Here is a 24,889-nt window from a genome sequence, read left to right as displayed (position 1 = left end):
AGGGATTTTGTTGAAATCTGCACACAAAAAGAAATAATAAAACCCTATATTGTTCTTTGGAGTGTATCCGCTACAACTACTTTTTTATTCTTTTTGTGACAGGTTTTCTTTCTGTCTAGGCGGTGGCTATCTAGTCACAATAATCTCAGGGTTGCCTACATGACCCTCTCCATGAGGGAGAAAATGCTCTGTTCCTGGACTTCCCTGGTAATGTATGATTGCCATCACCTGTGGTGAAACACCTATCTTATCAATTACCTAGCTCCCCACAGGTGATGGCAATCATACATTATCAGAGAAATCATGGAACAGAGCATTGTCTCCCTCATGGAGAGGGTCAGGTAGGCAACCCTGATATAGGGCTTGATTCAGGGTTGACTCAATGTCAATTGTGGACACAGTGGAGCAAAGTTCTGCTACTGAACATGTCCAAAGCCTTAATGTGCATGTGTGGCAATGGATTAGTGAAGCTTTATTTGCACAGTGAGTGGCAGGCTATTGAGCGTTTGGAGCATAGTTGAATACCCTCCTGCATTCTGAGAAAATGCTCTGATCCTGGACATCCCTAGTAATGTATGATTGCCATCACCTGTGGGTTTGAAAAAAAAATTTAGGAGCCCGAGGTGTGCTCCCTACAACCAGTGCTGTGCCTAAACACATGCAAAGGGGGCCGTGCGTTCGAAGTGGGTCCATCTCCCGAAGGAGATAGGGCCCCGTTTTTCCCCTAACCCCTCTCAACCATAAGGCCGAAGAGGGGAAAATAGGGAACGGTGGGTCCTCTTCGCCGAAAATCCAAAAGGACGGGGTAAGGACGTGAAGCGCTACCTGAAGGGGAAGTGCGCAGTGCAAGTGCCATACTAGTGCATGGTGATTTTGGGATCACCCGTGCATGTTCGGCACCCCCGAGTTTCCCCGGGGGCACAGTGCAGCCTCGGACTCCAAGCAACCGACCGATCAGCGTCCGACCAAGGTTTCTCTGTTCCCATCGTAGGGCATTTTCCAGCCCCTGGCATGGGAATGGGTACTCTACTGAGCTTTTCGAAAGACTCCCTTAGGGGCTGCACCCCCCTCGGAAGAGCAATCTACTCAGTCCCAGTGTTTCTCCGCTCCCAGGGTTAAGATACTAGGCTGAGCTTTTCGCTGTGCCCAGGCTGGTGGCTTTGCCAACCTGGACCAATCTACTCGGTCTCAGCTTTTCTCCGCTCCCTGGGAATGGATACTAGACTGAGCCTTTCGCTGACTCATCCTTCGGGGGCTACGAACCCCGTCAAGAGAGTCAAACTACTAGGCCCAGTGTTTCTCCCCCCCTCTTACCAGTGGATTTACGGAAACAACACCTCCTACCAAAGGCAGAGGTGAAGGTACTCAGCAAGACTTTTCACCACTCCCAGGCAAAAAAGAGGGGTCCCATCAGAGCAGCTACTCAGTCCAGCCTTTCTCTATTCTCTGCCAGAGGCCAGTCCATACCCACTGATAAGAACAGATACTACACTTGATCTTAGCCAAAAGGCCGAGTGGGGAGCTAGTTAATTGATAAGAAAGGTTTTTCACCACAGGTGATGGCAATCATACATTACCAGAGAAGTCCAGGAACAGAGCATTTTCTCCCTCATGGAGAGGGTCAGGTAGGCAAGTATTAGATAGATACATTTACATTGAATCATCAGCACCATTTGCCAGCACTTTAACAATTATAGTACCTCCTACTAACTGCTTTGGGGCTCATCTACATTTGAATATGTAATTTTAAAAGATTCCTGTCAGATGTAGCCGTACACGTTAACCCTTCTAGGTGCCAATTTCCATATCTTTTTTCCCAATCTCTCCATATATGGAACTAGTCACGCCCTTTGGGTGAAGCATGACATGCCCCCTCAATGGTGAGCCGTGCAAAATTATGTTACCAACTATAATCACCCTGAAACTATTTTTCAAAAGTAGGGAAGTATGGTTTGGATGACTGTTTTCTGGGCATTCCAAAGTCAGCCACTGCGGATTCGCTTACAGCTGGAGAGCCCTCAGTGTTTTAGGTCAGACGCTCATTATGAGAAAACATAGGGTTGTTCCAAGGCTCGGTGGTGCCATGATTTGTGGGTATTTAGAGGGTGGGGCCTAATGCCAGAAAGTGGCCTCAGCATTAGAGTCTTCTGCGGCTGCTGGAGTCAGGGAGTACTCCCCCCCCCCCCCCCCCCTCTGTCTTTATCCCTCCCCTTGTGTTTCTCCTTCACTACGGAGCTCTACCTGGCATAACACATAATGTGGGCTTTACCTAGTGTAATGTATACTGGGGCTTTACCTGCTGTAATGTGGGCATAATGTGTACCAGGGCTCTATCTGGCATCATGTTTAATAGGTTTTACCTGGCGAGTATCGGAAGCTCTACCTGGCGTATTGTGTATAAGAGGGCTCTACCTGGTGTATTGTGTAAAGGGGTTTTACCTGCATAATGTGTATAAGGGGGCTCTACCTGGTGTAATATATAACAGGGCTCTACTTGGTGTATTGTGTTAAGGGGCTCTACCTGGTGTAATGTGTAACAGGGACTCTATCTGGTGTATTGTGTAGAAGGGGACTCTACATGGCATAATGGGCCTTATTCTAGTTCACTCTTAGAGGCAAATTCCTTCTCAGATGGACAAAACCATGTGCACTGCAGGGGGGGGGGGCAGATGTAACGGTGCAGATAGAGTTAGATTTGGGTGAGTTATTTTGTTTCAGTGCAAGGATATTAACTGACTGCTTTATTTCTACACTGCAATATAGATCTCACTTTGAAGAAAAACCCCACCCAAATCTAATTCTCTCTGCACTTGTTACATCTGCCCCCCTGCAGTGCACATAGTTTTGTCCATCTGAAGGAATTTGCCTCTAAAGGTGCATACACATGGGGGAGATATATTGCTCAGCAATATATTGCTAGGAATATATTGCTCAGTGTCTCCTTTTCATTAGCGACCAGAGATGGTCGCTGATGAAAGGGAACCTTTGCCGGCGGTGCTGCAGAGGTAAACAGCTGGTCGCAGAAGCAAGCTCCTGCGACCAGCGATTAGAACGGGGCTGAAAACTGGAGCACGCACCCGGCGATTTATCGCCGGGGCACACTCCCATCACTGGCAATATGGTCGCCAGTGACCATATTCCCAGCGATTTCAGCAGCCCCCATCGCAGCCGTGTGTACACGGCTTTAGAGTGAACTATAATAGTTCCCTATGTGTAAAACCCTCCTGCATTCTGCAGGAGATTCCCTGAAATAGCAGCAATCTCTCTCTCTCCCTCATTAGTCTAGCAATCTTCCTCATTTCACCTAGCCCACATTACACTTACATTTTTGGGGAAAAAGGGAATGAGAGATAGATACATTTACATTGAATCACCAGCACCATATCCTAGCACTTTAGCAAGTATAGTAGCTCTTATTAACTGCTTTGGGCTCATCTACATATGGATATAAATCATTTTAAAAGATTCCTCTAAAATGTAGCAGTACACACCCACGCTTCTAGGTGCCACGTTCACAGTATCTCCTTATATGGAACTAGACACACCCTTTGGGAGGAGCATGACACGCCCCCTCAAAGTGGCGCTTTGCAAAATTATACTACCTACTATAATCTCCCTGAAACTATTTTTCAAAAGTAGGCAAGTATGGTATAAAAGGGGGCTCTACCTGGAGTAATATGTAAAGGGGACTCTACCTAGCATAATGTATAGGGGTACCTGGTGTAATGTAATGTGTAAAATCTGCTCTAGCTGGTGTAATGTATATAAGTGGCTCTGCCGGATGTATTGTGTATAAGTGGCACTACTGTGTGGCATAATTTGGATAATGTTGACTACTATGCTACATAACATAAATTGGTAATTTTTTATGACCTCGCCTCTAACACATGAAGACCTGTATTTGTGAAGGTGTGCACTGGTGTAATTTTAAATATGAGAGAGGGGGCACTAAATATTTTTCTGACACAGGGTATGTCTAGTTATGGAATGTCTCTCTCCTTCTCTCCCTGATACTGTCTCTCTTCTCTTGCTGACATACTCTCTTTGACTTTCTCTCCCTAACACTATCTCTCTTTCTCTATCGCTATCTCTCTCTCTCTCTTGCTGACACATCCTCTCTCTTCCTGACACAAACTCTCTCTGTCTCTCCCTGACACTCTCTCTTGCTCCCCTCTCTTTGATTCCTTCTCTACATTCCTCCCTGACACTTTCAATATCTCTCTCTCCCTCAGGACGGGATGTACTAAGGGGAAAATGCGGTAAAACCCTGTTTTACTGCATTTTCCTATGTATTAAAACGCCGCCGCCACCACGATACCTACAGTGTAGGGTATCGCCACCTTTGGGTTGCGATCCACTATAGAAGCCTATGGGCTTCTTTTCCCCGCCAACCGCCGACCCCCGTGTCCCCCTTCCTCTGGCTTACCATAGTCCAGGTCCTCCTGGACCCGGAAGGGAAATCCTTCCTCCCCCTAGTAAAGCAGCCGGACATCCTTCCGGCTGCAGGGGGGAGGAGGAGATGCCGGGGATAGCCTGCTTAGCTGTCCCCGGCGTAAGGGGGGAAGCAGGCGGCAGGGAGATGACGGAGACCCCCCGCACACCACAGTACAGGTATCACGCGGAGTCTCCAACACCGCACCGCGATGTCAGCCGCATATGTTAGTACTTATGCGCTGGCATCGCGGTGGGCGGGCGGCAAAGGGCGGCAATGTATTTTAATACATCCGGCCCTTACTCCCTAGCTCCTTCTTGTTCTCTCTCTCTCTCTCTCTCTCCCTGATGCCTCCTCTCACTCAACTGTCTTTCCCTCCATCCTTCATTTTCCATGAAATGTTTGGGGCTTTCAAAATTTGTCTATAGGGCCTACACAAAGTTATAGTTACGCCCCTGGCTCTATGTTCCCAATGATTCCACTTTTTGTACGTATGAGGATGTGAGGCACTGGCAGTGGGCTTCTCTTTGCACAATACGGTGTCGTTAGCATATTTTCACAAGACAACTGTGAAATTGGAGCTGCACAAGAAACTGAGAGCCAGACCCGTAATGAGCTGGCATGGAAAGTGGAGACACACCAGAATTAGTGTGTGCGAAGGCAGAGCTTGTCCTTCCTTGCTGGAGTAGGCTTTGTGTGGTGCAGAGCAGAAATTGTCATTATTTGTGGAATTCATGAGTCACCAGGTGTCATAAGTGTTATGTGACTTTAGTTAAAGGGAGAGATTTTCTTTCTTTTATGTGTCAGGGTCATGGGGCTGGGGATAGGGGGTGGTGCAATTTAGGCTAGGATTTAGGATTATAATAATTACCTTCTAAGATTAACCCTGGTAACCTTCAGAAGTTTTCTGAAATAAAATTTGAAGCATTCTGCTTGAGAAGAGTATGGGACATAATGGCATGTCCGCATTAGGTTTAGGTTGTAAAGTACAGTACACATTGTACACCTCTTCTCTGGGTCTCTGTGTAAAGGTGACCGTGTTGTGCGAAAATGCTTCTCTATATATCTGCTGAAGAGAAAATGGTGACTAAATACTTTGCATTTCAAATGTTGAATATGCAACACAAGGACAGGCACACGCAGACATGCACACTCAGGCGCACACAGACACACACACACATATTGATTAAGAACAATAGGGGGGATGAGCGCTAATAAGAATAGATAGAGAGGTATTGGATAGAAAGATCAGTGAATGAAAAAACACCTGAAAAAGTAAAATGCGGGTTAATAATAATGTTTACAGCTCCTTTGAGCTGTTTTGTAATGTCCGTGGTGCGTGCAGCCTTACTGTCCCTACCTCTAAGTCCCGGAGTCTGGTATGGATGGTAATGGGAGACCCATGCGTGCCTGTTGATAGTTGCGCCGCACGTCTCCTCTCTCTCTTCAGATGCTGTGATTTCGGGACTGGACCGGGGCCGGGTGAGGCGGATAGGAGTAGGCGCAGTGTGACTGATGGAATAGCCACACGCTTCTTCTCCGCTCCCGTCCGTCCGTACCTTCACTCCCTGCGGTGGCTGATGTATAAGCTGAGCAGAGATGGATCCTTCGTCCTGAGGAGGGGGGCACGCTTGGGAATCCACGGATTAGCCTGTTCAACGCGTTTTATGCCTTTGGGCACTTTTTCAAGAATTTCTTGAAAAAGTGCCCAAAGGCATGAAACGCGTTGAACAGGCTACTCCTATCCGCCTCACCCGGCCCCGGTCCGGTCCCGAAATCACAGCATCTGAAGAGAGAGAGGAGACGTGCGGCGCAACTATCAACAGGCACGCACGGGTCTCCCATTACCATCCATACCAGACTCCGGGACTTAGAGGTAGGGACAGTAAGGCTGCACGCACCACGGACATTACAAAACAGCTCAAAGGAGCTGTAAACATTATTATTAACCCGCATTTTACTTTTTCAGGTGTTTTTTCATTCACTGATCTTTCTATCCTATACCTCTCTATCTATTCTTATTAGCGCTCATCCCCCCTATTGTTCTTAATCAATTTAAAAAAAAAACTGAGCTGCTTTTTTTCACTCCAGCGCAGTGAATCCTATATATACACACACACACACACATATATACATAGAGAGATTTGCATTTGTGCACTCTTTTACTCTTTTTGTTTTGTATAGATAGATCATTTGCTAAGCAGAGGCAGAACTACTATTGGTGCAGCAGTTGCAGGGGTGCCAAGATAATTGGTCCCCGGTACAACAACTTCCCGAGGCCCCCAATATATATAAATATAAATAATATAAATATTTATATATATATATATATATATATATATATATATATATATATATACTGCAGTGTGGCTTGCAGTTCTTTTGAATTAAGTGAAGCCCTACGAGTGCCACCCCAGTACCTAGGTACACACATCGACTATTTGATCACCTTGTGGAAGGCACCGAGGCATTCTAAATTCTAAGGAGGAATGCCGGACCCCAACCCTTGCTATATATATATATATATATATATATATATCTATCCAGGAAAAAATGACAGGGGGGGGGGGGGGTTGGACACCACAATTAACAACGGGGAGTGCCACTGCTGCTAGGCTGATCTTCCTTACAAGACACTCATCGTCTGCTGATCCGCTCTTCCAGTCCCTTCTGTGGTTGCCTTCAGTATAAAACACTTCTACTCACATATAAAGCTATTAACCATACTGCACCAGCATATATCTCTTTACAATCACAAAATATCTCCCATCTCGAAAACTACACTCTGCACAAGATTTGCGTCTCTCTTCTGCACGGATCACTAGCTCCCATTCACTATTACAGGACTTTAATCTGGCTGCTTCCACCCTATGGAATGCCCTTCCATGCACAATAAGACTCTCCACTAGCCTCCAAACTTTCAAGCGTTCCCTGAAAACTCACCTCTTCAGGCAATCCTATCATATTTAAGTTCTACACGCATAGCTCTCTGAGGAGACAATGAGCAATATATTGCTCAGCACTTACATATAGCTTTTCTTCTGGACTTGCAACTTGGTGGGACTGCTATGCTATTACTGGTGCCTGTCCTTGTGTTTCCCTCCTATGTCCCTATAGATTGTAAGCTTGCAGCAGGGCTCTCCTACCTTCAAGTCTGTCTGTTGTTACCCAGAATCTGCTGCGCTATATAAGAAACTGTAAATAAATAAATGATAAATAAATAAATTGTGTAAGCAGGTCTCTAGAAAAGGGTGTATGGCCTAATAAAACATGGTTGTGGCCTCAAAAGGGAATGCTGTACCCAGTGGCACAAGCAGAAATAATTTGTTAGTGGTACCATAAGTGTGCGCCTTAGGCACACAAGCCAAAATTGGGCTTGGCCATGTGTCATGATGGGGCATAATCATATGAAACTATACAAGACTACATGACAATAGGGGAATGGCCACATTATGCAACAAACCATATGAATCTTACAAATTATACCACACGCTGTAATACCCAGTACACATTATGCCCCACCCCATAAGGGAAAACCCTGGGCAATGAGCCTCCAACCATGTCAGCTCATGCCCCTCTCCCCGCACTGCAGCACTGTCATATGCAGCTGAGCTGCCTGAGGCTGTTTATAACTCAAACTCACTGACGGTGATTCACCAGTCCAGGAGAAGGACCACCAGGAAGTCGGTGCCCAGACTCCTCTGACGGGCGCCCGTGCTGCAGCCGCTGCCTCAGCTGCTCCGCTGATGTCATGGCAGGGCCGGCTGTCGTACGTCTGTGTCCCACTGGCAGTGACTCTCTGTCCCGAACCCAGGCTGCGCTGTTCATCTGCATTTTGCGGCAGTGTGGGGCATAATGATGTGAAGGCGGGCGGGCGACATCCACATATTAGCTCCTCTGCACTGCAAAGATCATGTGTGCAGAGGAGCCAACAAGATCCCGGACAACAAGGGAGGGCTTACATGCTTATAGCTAGCCCAGCCCAGCAGAGCCCTTATGTTTTTTTTTTACAGTGTCCGGGGCAGCCAAAACTTAAAAATAAAAAAAAGTGAAAAAACTAATAAACAACAGGAAATCATGTGCCCGGGTTATCTCCCCCCCCCCCCCCCCCCCAAATAAAAAATAAAAAAACAGCCATGATATTATATACAGAAAAATTTACTTACAGAATAGACTTGTTTTTACTGGGTCAGCTCAAGCACCTTCTCCACTGCACCTTCTCCTCCCTATGGGCAGACTGCAGCATCCGGTCCCAGCCAGGCTGCTGCAGACACACAGTCAGACTCGCGAGATGATGAAATCATCATCTCGTGAGAGTGTCCATGCTGGTGCTGAGCTCCACAGCGGTGGGTGACTGCTGCTGCTACCACTGCACACACAGTGCAGCAGGGCCGTCTTAACAGCAGTGTGGGCCCCTGGGCAAAGCAATGCACTGGGGCCCTTACCTATTCTCCCCTCCTAGAGGTGGGGGGTGCTATCAGCAACAGCTTTGATGTCCCACGGGTGGCAGGGGGTGCTCTATCTACCATTCAACATGTAGGACCTGAAGAAGTAACTTCTGCTAATTACTCCTTTACTGCACAGGTGGTGGGAGGTTGAACACCAACGTGTGGAAGGGGGCACTGAGCTGAATGAGGGGTCCCTTGTAAATGACTTCCAGGGAGGTAGGGGGTGTTTTATACGCAGGGGAGGGTTGGATAATGGAGTGGGCTTAATATTCGTCATTTTCCGGTGGAAGGGCAGCTTGTTTGACTGCAGATATCGCCATTATCTGGAAATAGATTTCTTAGCCTAGTATAAAAACCTAGAGTCCCAACTTTCAGGAGATGCTGGGAACTTGGAGATCAGAGATCAGGAGCCAGAGCAATCCATTGACAAAAATATAAAACTGTACACCAGACGTTTATATCCGGAGCAAGGACCGGCTGCTGGTAGGCTGATATCTCTGGTTCTGGGTATGATAGAGACAAGCCACTAATGTTGACAGAAAGGGGAGAGTCCCAGCTTTTGGAATATATTCTCAGAAAAACTCAGAGAGTCAGAGAGAACCTGAGAAATATGACTGGGTATTACAATTAACAGGTCGGATGTGGACTGCTGCTTTGAAGTTGGAAATCTCCAGTTTCCTATGGCCGATTTTCAAAATTCTGAAATCCCTGGAAAAAGAGGGTCCTCAGCTATAAGCATAGTGCCCTTATACACCTGTGGCCCCTGGGCAAGTGCCCATTAAGCCCATACGAAAAGACGGCCCTGAGTGGCAGTTGACCTGCTCTCTCCTACTCCTTATGCCCGGCCGCCCCCGCCCCTACCACCTCCACCACGGCTACAAGGCTGACCCAACAGCTGCCACATCCGACGGATGACATATAAACACAATTTACTTAATGTAAGATTTTTGGGGAAACTGTTGACCTAGGGATGCCATGGAAAAAAATACCGATACTCTAGGGCAGTGGTTCCCAGCCTTTTTTCTCTCCCGTACCCCTTGATTAGGCTTTTCATTGATAAGTACCCCCTCCTCTCATTTTGAAATATGGACAGTACTTAGCACTTATGCGGATCCTTATGCATGTCCTTATATTAAGGAGGAGCGGAGGAGTAGTATACAGCAAGGAATAATGCCCTTCTGTGTCTAGACAATGGTTGTGTATTATCTCCAGGATTCCCGCTAACACCTGCAGGATTAATGCCGCTGCTTCCTCCACCTGTGTCAGTGTTGGGCAGATGAAGGCTGATGTCTGAGGGCAGCATGGGAAGCTCCCAGTGGATTGCTGGTTAGGCATATGACACAACATGGTTTGTCTCCATGGCAATGGGTCTTCTTCAGTCATCAAAAGACCTTTTCATCGTCCGCCATTACCAATATTATTTTCAAGTACCCCCAACTGGTCTGCAGAGTAGCCCCAGGGGTACTAGTACCCCAGGTTGGGAACCACTGCTCTAGGGTGATTCAAATAAGTCTGGGGTAGCCAACCCTGGTCCTCGAGAGCTACCAACAGTGCATGTTTTGCAGGTCTCCTCACAGAATCACAAGTGAGCTAATTAGCTCGATCTGTGTATCTTTTAAAATGTGTTAGTGATTAATGAGTGCAGCTGTGCAGCAGCTAGGTTGTCTGGAAAATGTGAACTGTTGGTAGCTCTCGAGGGCTAGGGTTGGCTACCACTGAAATAAGTTTTGGAACCATTGGAACAAGCAACTGTGAATTTGCTGCACATTACAAAAAAGTCATAATGTTCACTGAGCTCATTGGTAGTACAAGATTATCAGGAGAAGCATGGAGGCGACACATTTCTGTGATTAAAACCTGAGCTATGAGAGGAGACAAGGTGAATAAAAATTTTAGAGAAATAAAATTACTTTGGTAAGTTTGTCTACAATTACTAGTATGCTGTCATAATAACTAGACAAGGGAGCTAAGTCATATATATGGGGGGTTATTTTTGTTTACTCTTTCTGACAAATTCCTTCTCACTGCAGGTGAGGCAGATTTTATTTGTGCAGAGAGAATTAGATTTGGATGGGGTTTTATTTCAAAGTGAGATCTATATTGCAGTGTAAAAATAAAGCAGTCCTTATTTTCCCTGCACAGAAACAAAAAAAATCACCCAAATTTAATTCTCTGCACATGTTACATCTGCCCCCCTGCAGTGCTCATGGTTTTGTCCATCTAAGAAGGAATTTGCCAGAAAGAGTCAACCAAAATAACCCCTAGTGTCCATTAAATGGATCACTAAGGACCTAAAAGATGAGGCAGAAGTAATAAGAATGGAGCTGGATAAGCATGAAGGAGTTTATTCCTGGTATAGGTGGAACAGATTACAACATATTGTCATATTGTGTGTTGGATAGTTGGCCCCATAATATCGGCTTCCAGATAGCTGAAAGACAATGGGGAGTATTCAATCTGGGCCAGTATTTACGATGAGGGAAATAGCAGTGACCGCCTATTCAATGCTGTCTTTCCCGACAGCATTGAAGAGGCAGATTGACAGAATCTAGATAGTGTGTCGAGCCACCGAGCCCGAAGTGTGGCGAGCAGACGCGGAATACGAGCCCGAAGCGTGGCAAGCGCAGCGTGAGCCACGAGGCGACGTGGAATACATGTAAAGTAATCCGTGTCCCCTCGCGGGGCTCGCTGCGCTTGCCACGCTTTGGACTCTTATGCCGCTTCCCCACGCGGGGCTCGCTGAGCTCGCCACGCTTCGCGCTCGCCACACTATCTAAGATCAACTCCACGCCGACGTGGATAGTGTAGGTATGAAAAGGTCAGAGAATGCCTACCGCTGTGATCGCCATGCTTCGGGATGGCGTGGATACTGGGGGTTACATCTCATTGTAAGCACCCATCACATCTCATGGCATGGGTGCTTGTACAATTAAAAATCGAATCGCATCGCATGCTGCAATATTCCAGGGGAATGCGACACATCTGGTACCCCCTCTAACACCTGACGGCGGCGGCTGCCCCTGCTGTCAGTCACTGGCTGCTATTCCCTGCTACTTGACGTGGCACTGGGCGCCGCCATCTTGTGACGTCACCCCCCAGGGCTGCACTGAGCTGCCACTGAGTGATAGTAGTGAGAGAGAGCTGCTGCTGTAGGAGGGCAGGCAGAGTGATGCTGCTTTCACACCGCAAACCTGCTTTAGACCATGTATTTACATGCGATATGAAAGGGGTTAAACTTGCTCTGACACCTTTAAAAAAAAAATGTTTTAAATACCTGGTCTAAGCAGGTTTTGCGGAGTGAAAGCAGCATAAGTGTTACAGGTATGACACACAAGCTGCACTTAGCTTTGTGCATGTTGCAGGGAACAGTCACAAACTGAATCAGTGCTTGTGACTAGCATACCAACAAATATAGATTTTAATGCCTTGTTTTTTTGAGTACGTGAATAGTTCAGTTAGGGAATAGGTTAGGGAGGGTGTGGGAAGGATGTATAAGAGAGAACAATATTTTCATGAAAAAGGCCCATGTAAATGAAATCAAGGGGCATATACTGTACTATCCTTGTAGTTTGAAATGGGGGCTACAGAAAAACTAACCACCAACCAACTCCTATCTGTAATTTCTCCAACACACCCTGTAACACAGGGTTGCCTACTTCATGGCTGCAATGTCCAAGATGTCCATAAGGTAATCTTCTCAGTGGTAAAGTGTGCAAATATACATGCTTTCTCCTTTACCATCAATATCCGGAGACTTTCCGAGGTGGCAATATAACTGCACAGTCCCCCAGGTCTACCATACACCTATATATGTGAATCTGTTGGACTATCACCATCTATTCCACAATTCCATATTGGGACTATGCTGGCTACCTGGTAACTTTTATGGCCGGTTTTATGGTATTGGAGATGTCTTTGTCCAATTATCATATACTTCGGCCCCAGGCCTCACACTGACTTTCGTAAGCCTCACTGACTCTACCCCCCCCCCCCCCCCACCACCAATCACACTGGCTCTCCCTCCACTGCTGCCTAGAATCTGTGCCGCTAGCCAAAATAAGTACCCCGTGTCTCCCCTGTGGTGTTCTACATCTGCATTTTTACTTGTCTACCTATCTGGCTGTTGCAGTCACCAAGTGGCGCCACTAAAGGGCTGCCTAGGTGCTATACAGCTCAGTAAATATATGTTCCCCATGTCTGTGCCCTCACCAGGATATGCCATGTCCTTCGTCAGGATGAGTCTAGTGCATATCTGTATTGTTATATATCTGTACTGTCACTGTTTTGCTTGTCCCCACCCTGGCTGTTGCACAGCAATCAAAATCTAATTCCTAGTATCAGTGGCGTAAGTATTTCCCAGTTACCCAAAGACAAGATGAATATTGGTGCCCCCCCCCCCCCCACACACACACACAACGTTCTTCAAAATATATATAGTCTGTTATGTAATATATAGTATATACTGTATGTATATACAGAAAGAGAGGGAGAACACATATATATTTCAGAACTCAGCCACAGAAGCGATTTTGATGGCTTTCAATTAATGAATTAAAACTGGCAGTGGTGGAGAGGTGCCCCCTTGAGGGCAGGAGCCCAGCGGCAGATGACTCCATTGCCTCCCAGAGTTCTGCCACTGCCTAGTATACACAAGTATACCTGGCCAATTGAGCTGATTCTTTATATGTATTAAATGGTACTGTGCTTTGCTTGCTTTTATACTCATAGATATGAGCACATCACGTATACTATATGTAATTTTAGTATGGAATTCCATATGGTAAGAAAATTCCAATTTTTTAAAAGCAGCATTCATTTACACTGCAAAATCAAATTGGTTTTGAGGTATAAATGATTGCCGCTTTAAAAAACCCTGGAGATTTCTTACCAAATCTCTCACTTTCTAAATCTCTCATCCTATTAAATTTCACCCTAAAAATTTAATATAAACCCCCCCCTTTTAGCCATTTTAAAAATAAAGAATTTGTACACACATTCCAAAAAGGGTGTGTGGCCTTACTGCAAGAGTTTGGCCTCACTGCAAAGGGTGTGACTTGCAGGAGAAGACTACCTTAAACCCATAGATGTATATCGGTTTGGGTTTGTCAATCGCACAGATTCTAATCAAACTCTCATGCGAATTGTTGTTGAGGGGACATGTCTGTCTCAACCTTCGGGCATATCTTTTGCCACCCAGGTGTGTCCCCTGCAGTGAAAAATGAAAGTACAGAGCGCAGTACTAACTACACACAATTACATCACACCTACATTACATGCAGGGCCGGTGCCACCACTAGGCAGCTTTAGGCATTTGCCTGGGGGTGCCAGCCACTGGAGGGTGGAACTCGGGAGCAGGTCCCCCCCCCCTTCCCGGTGGAGCCAGGGGAGTGGCGGCCACAACCCCCGTACAGTGGGTGAGTGGTGGGGTTGGTTTGAAATCCCCCCCCACACCCCGGTAGAGCAACTCGGCAGCGGCAACTCTCCCTCCCGTGGAGCGGCGACGGCCGCATCACCCTCCCCCCCAACCCAGCATGCTAGAGCTATTGTACTGTGCTTGGCCACTGCTATCCACATCTCCGTGGTGTCGTTGGCCGGCCTTTCAGCAACATGACCATGACCCCCTGAGCACCCATCTAGCTAGGGGCCCTCTATGGTGACCCGTGCCCCCCAAAAGATACCGGTGTCAGTATTAGGACTGCCGGCATGCTAATCACATTCCCTTTATAAGGTGTATTTGCCAAATCATCTATGGAGGAGCTTACATTCAATTGCCTGTAACTGAAAGTCAGCATGTCCACAGCCAGGTGCAGCAGAGGTTAAGTGTCTGTCTCTGCTGATTTGTATTTTACAGAAATAATTTTTCCAGCAGGACAACCCCTACTGCAGCTGCACTAAATCTAAATGCCACATCCATACACAGGGTACGTTGACAGTGATAGAAAATGGAGATGACATGAGACAGAGGTTACATACTGCAAAATGCATGTTATGAATTGGAGTCACGGCTCTGTGCTGGCTGCGTGTGGGTTGCGTCAGTCCAGTGTCCGGCAGTGTGACTGTGAGGCTGTACCTAGTTGTACTGGAGGATGCAGTCCACCTCTGCCTCTCCTTGGCGGGTGGCAGGCAGATGAGTCTTGTATGGCAAATCCGTACTTTCTTGCCACTGGTGCTAGCAATGCCCACATGTCCGAGTCCCATCTGACTGTCAGCTCAGGCTGCGCAACAAAATCCCTGCAGACTCGGCTGGCACTGGCTCCCCTAAGCGGGTCTGCAGAACCATTGTTATGCCACTGTTGATATGTATACATATGTTTTTTTTAAATAATTATTTATTTTTATTTTTTACAGTATATAGCATAGAAAAATCTGTTTCGCTTTACAATAGGAAACAGTGATAAAACAAACTGGGTAGTAAAAAAACAATTTAGAGGTAGGAGGGCCCTGCTCACAAACTTACAATCTGTTATTTGTTACACATATAACATGAAGAGCAAAGACGCTTAGCAATTACATTACCATTACCTTACCTGTACGTGTTTAATAAAATTTATAAATTCATAAAATCTTCATGATATAAAAAGTCAAAGCCCTTTATGGCCATGCGGATAGCCTGCTACATGTGAGGAAACATTTGTTAAGATACCAAAAGAATGAGTGTAAAATAATTGCTCAGCCTGTGCTGCCCTCTGCTGTTGTAAATACTTACAATATCTCATCACTTTATATCCCAGCAACTGATATAAATCAGACAGTCTCAGTAGCCTAGCTAGGTTTTGACTTGAGGGGTAGCACAGAAAAATAGAAGACAACGGTTTATATTTTTAAAATGTAATTTTTCATACTTGTGTGAGACTGAAGAAAATCTGGGCTAGTGTGTGATCTGGGGAATATTCCATACTTGCCGACTTTTTTTTTTCTCCTCTCCGGGAGAAGCCCGGAGAAGAGACCCGACAGGAGCATGTCAGGGGGGCAAAACAGGCAGATGTCTTCAAGCGCCGCCCCCATGACAGTCAAACAACGTAATTCGTGGGTCCACGAATTGTGGGAGGGGCTAAAATGACGCGATTTGCGTCATTTTAGCCCCACCCCTCGCGTGGACCCGCGAAAACCGGTAATTTTGTGCAGCAGGGAACGGTTGTGCGGGGGTTGCCTGGCCAATGCGGGAGGATTGCCCACCTTCCCGGGGGGCCGGGAGGGGGACATGATTTTTGGGATATTTACAGCTGGCAGGATTAGGCACAGTAATCTTAAAATAAAAAAAGAGTTTACCCTTTGTCCTCGTGCGCTACAACATAGTATCTTTATCAAGGTATGAGGAGAATATTTGCTGTGCACAGTGGCATATCTATACCTTTTTATCCCCATGCAAATAGTTTCTGGTGCTCACGCCAAACAAATAGGACATAGTGCCGCTTACTGAGCCTGCAGGCCTAAGGCCTACCTATCACCTATGTCCACCTATCATGCCCAACACGCCTTAGCCTGATTGTACCCAACTTCCCTGATGTATGGGTGTTAGGACAGGGAGGCCTCACTGTAGCCCAATCTGTACCATTGGGGGAGGCTGCGGTGGGCTGCTTCTTTAGCTCTTTCATTTCTCCCACACTGCAACACTCCCTGGTCCTCAGCCACCTCTTCATTTCTTCTTTTATTTGGCGCCTTCTGCCTTGAGCATGGCATCTTCTAGGCTCTTCCATGGCCACTGGAGCTCTTCCACTGGTGTCTTCTCCCTGCACCTCCCACTGCACTTCTCTCTTATATTCCTCCCGCCAGCATCTGATGTCAGAGGCATGGGAAGTGGCAAGCTCTAACACAGCAAGCTTTGATTGGCTTGCCACAGCATGTGCTTCTTATTGGCTGCCGGTCTAGCACCAAATTTGAAATACAAATTCCAGGGCGCTGCCCGATGCCAATTCAAGTCCTGTGCTGGGAGCCAGCAGGTGGTCCCGGCACCAGACACTCACTGCAGCTTTTCTTCCAAGGCTGAGATCCGACGCTTGATCCCAGTGTTGTCCCCCTGGAGGCACAGCTCCCCCACAGCCTGCTGCTCTTCTGGCACTGATAGCACACACACTACCCCAGCAAGGAGACACATTTCCACAGGAGCTAACACCGTGGGGTCTGCGGGGGCTATTGCTGTGCCACTGGGGCAAATATATATAACCCTAATGAATCCATTAAAACATACTAAATACCTAATAACAGACATGAGTCAATTAGCCAGGAAGCTATACAGCAATTGTATAGACTGAGATCATTCCCATGCCCCTCCATAGTTCCAGCCAACTGTCCATCTTCCTTTCTTTAATACCAAAAGTATTTGTACTCCATATGCATTCCACTGATATCACTTCCGGTGACATATTTCCTGTTCCTCCAATTGTGGTTTCCAGTGCATGAGAGCGTTTGTTCTCTACCATATCCAGATATATTCAATGTCCTTCTTTATGGCAGTGGCCATTTTGGAATGGTTTGTAGGGTTTTGTATGCGGTGGCCATTTTTTATGAAGTTTTGTAGAACCATACAGAAATAATAATAAAAAAAGAAGAGATTAAAGACATAAAAAAAAACGTTATGCCAATTGTAGGTACATAAAAAAACATACAAATAAATATACTAACAAATGGCAGACTTAGCTTAGATATATATTATATAAATCATTTTACCTAGAAAAAAGGCAGATGGTAGAATTTTTCAAAATTGGGAATAATTAGCATTTAATTTTTAGCCAATTCTGTCTGCAATATCACAGCCTCTTACATCTGCATGAGCTTTTTTTTTTTAATGCAATGACGTTTCTTATGTAGCTAATATTGTAATCATGTATATATTTAAAATGAGGCTCTCTTTTGGTATAAAATTCTTCTGTAAAAATAAAATAATTGAAAGAAAGTATAAAATGAATGCCTTTAGTTAAAGTCCTGTAAATCTGGAGCAAGAGAGAACTTGGTAAAAACATCATTGACTGCCTTTACTCCTTTTTGATAATCTACAATTGTGAAAACAGAATTTACATTGGTTATTAATTATTTTAAGAAATTAAAAAATTACCTGTATCTTTCAAATATCCTAACCTTCTATTTATGCCTATTTATGCTCACTTCTACCCCTTCTGTGTCTCCCCTGTCTGCCAGGGCCCTCTCTCCTCATGTGCTTTTCATATATATATATATATATATATATATATATATATATATATATATATATATATATATATATATGTATATATATATATATGTGTATATATATATATATATATATATATGCAAAGAAAGGTGAGGGAGCACAGTGTAAGCATATATTTCAAAGATAATTTTACTGAAGTATAAAATCTCACATACATTAAAATATACAATGACCAGCTTGCCACTGATGTTATCAACGCCCACCACACCGACGGGAGAGGCCGGGACCAGTCTTGCAGCACCGCCGATATACCGTGGACCAGGACGTCTGTTGAAGAGGTTGTCGGTCAGAGGCCACGCGTGGCTATCGGGCACCACCAGTGCAGAGCTTACTCAGGAATGGCAGCAGGCAGGTGTGAGTGATTGTGATGAATTTTGGAGGATGGCCTGGTGTCAAGAAGGACAGCAAAGAATCCACTTCTCTCCAAGAAAAACAGGGACAGATTGATATTGTGCAAAAGGTACATGGATTGGACAGCTAAGCACAGGGGTAGAGTTGTTTTCTACGATGATTCCCGTTTCAGATTGTTTGGTACATCTGGGAAAAAGTCTTGTCTGGAGAAGGCAAATTCTCTCTATAATGGAAGAAACAAAACACTAAACATGAAGCTGCCGGTATTTTCTCTGCACAGAAACAAAATAACTCACCCAAATCTTTGGCGAGTGAACCAGAATCAGGCCCTTAATCCTACTGATAATTTATCACAAGTTCTGACAATCTCCAAGCACCGATTAGGCCAGAATGAGAGGCCATCAGTCAGTATGTGGCCCAAAAGTTGATTGACTGCATGTTAGTGTGAATTTCAGATGTCTTCAAAAAGAAGGGTCAACAGTGCAAATATTGACTCTTTGCATGCATTTTATGTAATTGTCAATAAAAGCCTTTGACATTTATGAAATGCTTGCAGTTGTACTTCTGTATACCATAGTAACATCGGACAATAAGCGTAAAATTTAATAGGATGAGAGATTCAGAAAGTGAGAGATTTGGTAAGGAATCTCCAGTTTTTTTATAGCGGCAATCATTTACACTGCAAAACCAGTTTTAATTTGAAGGCTAAATGATTGCCGATTTAAAAAAACTGGATATTTCTTACCAAATCTCTCTCTTTCTGAATCTCTCATCCTATTAAATTTCCCCCTAAATGTCGTAAAACACTGAAGCAGCAAACTTTGTGAAAAGCAATACGTGTGTCATTCTCAAAACTTTTGGCCATGACTGTACAATTGGGAATGGTAAAGTGTGCTGAATGAACTGCTAGCGGAGTGAGGCACCAGGCCCCTTCACAGAGAAAATTGTCTGTTCCTGGACTTCCCTGGTAATATATGATTGCCATCACCTGTGGTGAAACACCTTTCTTATCAATTACCTAGCTCCCCACAGGTGATGGCAATCATACATTACCAGGGGAGCCCAGGAACAGTGCATTTTCTCCCTCCACGAGAAGGTCAGGTAGGCAACCCTGAGATTAATATATCTGTATCATACAGTATAAAAAAATGTTAATAATATATATTGTAATGGCACAGTGGTTGGCACTGCGGACGAGGCTCAATTCCAACCAGTACCATATCAAAATCTTAAACTCGGCCCTCAGGACCCCACACAGTGCATGTTTTCCAGGTCTCCTCAAAGAATCAAGTTAAATAATTAGGTCCACCTGTGGATCTTTTAAAATGTTTCAGTCAGTAATGAATGCACCTGTCGGGTGACCTGGAGAACCACTGGTGTAGACTTTGTAAGTGTGTGTGGGTGTCTCTGTATGTATTTGAAAATATAGGGTTCGATTCAGCTTTGTTAGTAAAGCAAAAAAAGCACCCAACTGGGCAAAACCATGCTGCACTGCAATGGGGCAGATGCATAACTCCCAACATGACCCTCTCCAGGAGGGATACAATGCTCTATTTCTGAACTTCCCTCGTAATGTATGATTGCTATTACCTGTGTGGAAACACTTTTCTTATCCATTTATCTGTTTAAAACAGGCGATGGTAATCATACATTAAGAGGGAAGTCCAAAAACAGAGCATTGTGTCCCTTTGGAGAGGGTCACGTTTGGGAGGTATGCAGATGTATGGCATTCTAGCCTACCTAGGGTGACCAACTCATCCCTTTAATCCCGGACACATATTAATTACACAGGTTCTGTGGCAGTTTAAAACCAGGTGAAATGGAGTCTTGAGGTGTGGCAGTTTAAAACCAGGTGAAAGCCAGCCACAGAACCTGTGTAATTAATATGTGTCCCAGATTAACCCCTTCCCGCCGCAGCCTGTTTTTGCCTTCCTGACAGAGCCCTTTTTTTCAAATCTGACAGGTATCACTTAAGTGGGGATAACTTTTTTTTGCTTTTACTTATCCCAGTGATTTTGAGATTGTTTTCTCGTGACACATTGTACTTCAAGTTAGTGGTAAATTTGGGTCGATACAGTCTGTGTTTTTTTGTGAAAAATACCAAAATGTCGTAAAAAAATGGAAAATTTAGCAATTTTCAAAATGTTAAATTTGCTGCTTGTGAGACAAATAATCATACCACTCAAAATAGTTAATAACTAACATAGACCATATGTCTACTTTATGTTTCCATCATTATTTCAACATCCTTTTAATTTTTTTGGACACTAGGAGGCTTAAAATATGAATAGCAAATTCTCAAATTTTCATAAAAATTTCAAACACTGATTTTTTTTAGGGACCAGTTCAGTTCTGATGTGACTTTGAGGGACTTGTATGTGAGACACCCCCATAAATGATGCCATTTCAAAAACTGCACCCCTCACAGTATTCAAAACAGCATTTTGGAAGTTTGTTAACCCTTTAGGTGTTTCACAGGAATTAAAACAAAGTAAAGGTGAAATTTCAAAATTTCATTTTTTTTGCAGATTTGCAATTTTAATACATTTTTCTAAGGAACACAGTAGATTTTACTAGAGAAATGTGACTAAAAATTGATTCCCCCAATTCTTTAGTTTTCATAAATATCCTATATGTGGCCCTAGTGTGCACGTTGACCAAACCACAGGCTTCATAATAGAAGGAGCACCTACTTGATTTTGGAGCCTCCTTTTTTGGAGATTATTTTTTAGGCACCATGTAGGTTTCTAGGCACCATAAGATGCTAAAAGTTAGGAACCCCCCCACAAGTGACCCCATTTTGCAAACTACACCCCTCAGGGAATTCATCTAGGGGTATAGTGTACATTTCAAACCCCCAGGGGTTTCACCAATTGTGGTACAACTGGGCAGTGAAAATGAAAAATTAAATTTTTTACACAAAAATGCAGTTCTGGCTCAAAATTTTTCATTTTCACAAGGAATGAAGGAGACAAAGCACCCCAAAATCTGTGCCCCAATTTCTCCCGAGTACGGCAATGCCTCACATGTGACCAAAAAATACCATTTGGGTGCATGGCAGGACTCAGAAGGGAAGGAGTGATATTTGGATTTTGCAGCACAGATTCTGGTGGAATGTTGGTGGGTGCTATGTCGCATTAGCAAGACCCCCGAAGCACCAATACAGTGGAACCCCCCCACAAGTGACCCCATTTTGCAAACTTCACCCCTCAGGGAATTCATCTAGGGGTATAGTGTACATTTCAAACCCCCAGGGGTTTCACCAATTTTGGTACAACTGGACTGTGAAAATGAAAAATTAAATTTTTTACACAAAAATGCAGTTCTGGCTCAAAATTTTTCATTTTCACAAGGAATGAAGGAGACAAAGCACCCCAAAATATGTGCCCCAATTTCTCCCGAGTACGGCAATGCCTCACATGTGGCCAAAAAATACCATTTGGGTGCATGGCAGGACTCAGAAGGGAAGGAGTGATATTTGGATTTTGCAGCACAGATTCTGGTGGAATGTTGGTGGGTGCTATGTCGCATTAGCAAGACCCCCGAAGCACCAATACAGTGGAACCACCCCACAAGTGACCCCATTTTGCAAACTACACCCCTCAGGGAATTCATCTAGGGGTATAGTGTACATTTCAAACCCCCAGGGGTTTCACCAATTTTGGTACAACTGGGCAGTAAAAATGAAAAATTAAATTTTTTACACAAAAATGCAGTTCTGGCTCAAAATTTTTCATTTTCACAAGGAATGAAGGAGACAAAGCACCCCAAAATCTGTGCCCCAATTTCTCCCGAGTACGGCAATGCCTCACATGTGACCAAAAAATACCATTTGGGTGCATGGCAGGACTCAGAAGGGAAGGAGTGATTTTTGGATTTTGCAGCTCAGATTCTGGTGGAATGTTGGTGGGTGCTATGTCGCATTAGCAAGACCCCCGAAGCACCAATACAGTGGAACCCCCCCACAAGTGACCCCATTTTGCAAACTACACCCCTCAGGGAATTCATCTAGGGGTATAGTGTACATTTCAAACCCCCAGGGGTTTCACCAATTTTGATACAACTGGGCTGTGCAAATGAAAAATTACATTGTTTACACAAAAATGCAGTTCTGGCTCCAAATTTTTCATTTTCACAAGGAATGAAGGAGACAAAGCACCCCAAAATCTGTGCCCCAATTTCTCCCGAGTACGGCAATGCCTCACATGTGACCAAAAAATACCATTTGGGTGCATGGCAGGACTCAGAAGGGAAGGAGTGATTTTTGGATTTTGCAGCTCAGATTCTGGTGGAATGTTGGTGGGTGCTATGTCGCATTAGCAAGACCCCCGAAGCACCAATACAGTGGAACCCCCCCACAAGTGACCCCATTTTGCAAACTACACCCCTCAGGGAATTCATCTAGGGGTATAGTGTACATTTCAAACCCCCAGGGGTTTCACCAATTTTGATACAACTGGGCTGTGCAAATGAAAAATTACATTTTTTACACAAAAATGCAGTTCTGGCTCAAAATTTTTCATTTTCACAAGGAATGAAGGAGACAAAGCACCCCAAAATCTGTGCCCCAATTTCTCCCGAGTACGACAATGCCTCATGTGTGACCAAAAAATGGCAGGACTCAGAAGGGAAGGAGTGATATTTGGATTTTGCAGCACAGATTCTGGTGGAATGTTGGTGGGTGCTATGTCGCATTAGCAAGACCCCCGAAGCACCAATACAGTGGAACCCCCCCACAAGTGACCCCATTTTGCAAACTACACCCCTCAGGGAATTCATCTAGGGGTATAGTGTACATTTCAAACCCCCAGGGGTTTCACCAATTTTGATACAACTGGGCTGTGCAAATGAAAAATTACATTTTTTACACAAAAATGCAGTTTTGGCTCCAAATTTTTCATTTTCACAAGGAATAAAGGAGACAAAGCACCCCAAAATCTGTGCCCCAATTTCTCCCGAGTATGGCAATGCCTCATATGTGACCAAAAAATACCAGTTGGGTGCATGGCAGGACTCAGAAGGGAAGGAGTGATTTTTGGATTTTGCGGCTCAGATTCTGGTGGAATGAATGGTGGGTGCTATGTGGCATTAGCAAGACCCCCGAAGCACGGTGAAATGATGAACCTAATAATCCATAGATGTGTGGTATATTTTAAAACACTCCTTTATACATAGGCCGGGTTTGTCGGGGCAAGTTTCACAGTGGAAAATAGTATCCTTTCTTATTCCCTTTTTATAGCAAACTTTGCACCTTTTTTGTGTCCTGCCCTTTCTTGCAGTGGAAGGGATTTCGTTAGGAAAATGCTGCCCTGGTACAATACGGGGGCCAGTACTAGAAGTACTGGGGCCCTCTGCCTGCTGGTTCCCAAATATTAGGTCCTTTATGACTTCCTCTTGAAAGTGCATAAATGTCTCCCTCTGGCTGGTAGAACGGAATAGCACGTAAGCGTTATACAGTGCCATCTGGATGATATACACGGCCAGCTTCTTGTACCAGATTTTTGTTTTCCGCAGGGGACTGTACGGCTTCAGTACCTGATCTGAAAGATCCACTCCGCCCATGTACTTATTGTAATCTAGGATACAATTAGGTTTTGAGGTGTGGGTACTGGTACCTCGTACAGGGATGGAGGTGGTACTGTCTCCATGAATTGTTGTCAGTATAAGGACATCCCTCTTGTCCTTATATTTGACCAACAACATATTTTCGGTGGATTGTGCCCTGCTTTCACCCCTTCTCAGTACTTGGGCAATGTGCGTTTTTGGGAGGCCTCTTTGGTTCTTGCGCACAGTACCGCAAGCTGCTGTACCTCTTGAACCAAGGGCCTTAAACAGGGGGATGCTAGTGTAAAAGTTATCCACATAGAGGTGATAACCTTTATCCAGGAAGGGGTGCACTAAATCCCAGACAATTTTTCCACTAACACCTACGAGGGAGGGGGGGCATTCTGGCGGTTCAATTCTTGAATCCTTCCCTTCATATACCCTAAACCTGTGGGTGTACCCTGAGGTGCTTTCACACAGTTTATACATTTTTATGCCATACCTTGCCCTCTTACTGGGAAGGTACTGGCGGAATTTAACCCTTCCTTTAAAATGTATAAGGGACTCGTCGATACAAATAAATTTTTCAGGGATGTACATCTCTGCAAATTTGGCACTGAAATGATCAATGACCGGCCTGACTTTGAATAGCCGGTCAAAGGTGGGATCATCTCTGGGTGGGCACTGTGCATTATCGGTGTAATGTAAAAATTTAAGGATTATCTCAAAACGAGTCCGAGTCATGGCCATACGGTAAAGTGGGGTGCTGTACAGAACATCTGTACTCCAATATTGCCTAATTTCTGGCTTTTTTACTATGCCCATATGTAACACCAGACCCCAAAACGTCATCATCTCTACTGCATCTACAGGGGTCCACCTAGCAAATGATGACGTGGGGTTTTGAGCAATAAACTGCTGGGCATA

The 24,889-nt window shown here is 44.8% G+C and overlaps 1 protein-coding gene and 1 pseudogene across 1 annotated transcript in view; one reads left to right on the top strand and one right to left on the bottom strand.

Moving 5' to 3' along the window:
• Positions 1–24,889, top strand: part of SDSL (serine dehydratase like) — a 70,766-nt gene that overhangs the window by 4,533 nt on the left and 41,344 nt on the right. The window lies entirely within an intron of this gene.
• Positions 1,316–1,522, bottom strand: LOC146045452 (U2 spliceosomal RNA; annotated as a pseudogene).

The sequence above is a fragment of the Crinia signifera genome, chromosome 1 (genome assembly GCF_055691185.1).
Source record: "Crinia signifera chromosome 1, ASM5569118v1, whole genome shotgun sequence".
Classification (NCBI taxonomy): Eukaryota; Metazoa; Chordata; class Amphibia; order Anura; family Myobatrachidae; genus Crinia; species Crinia signifera.
The sequence above is the reverse complement of the archived record's forward strand: the minus strand, read 5'-3'. Positions and strand labels throughout refer to the sequence as shown.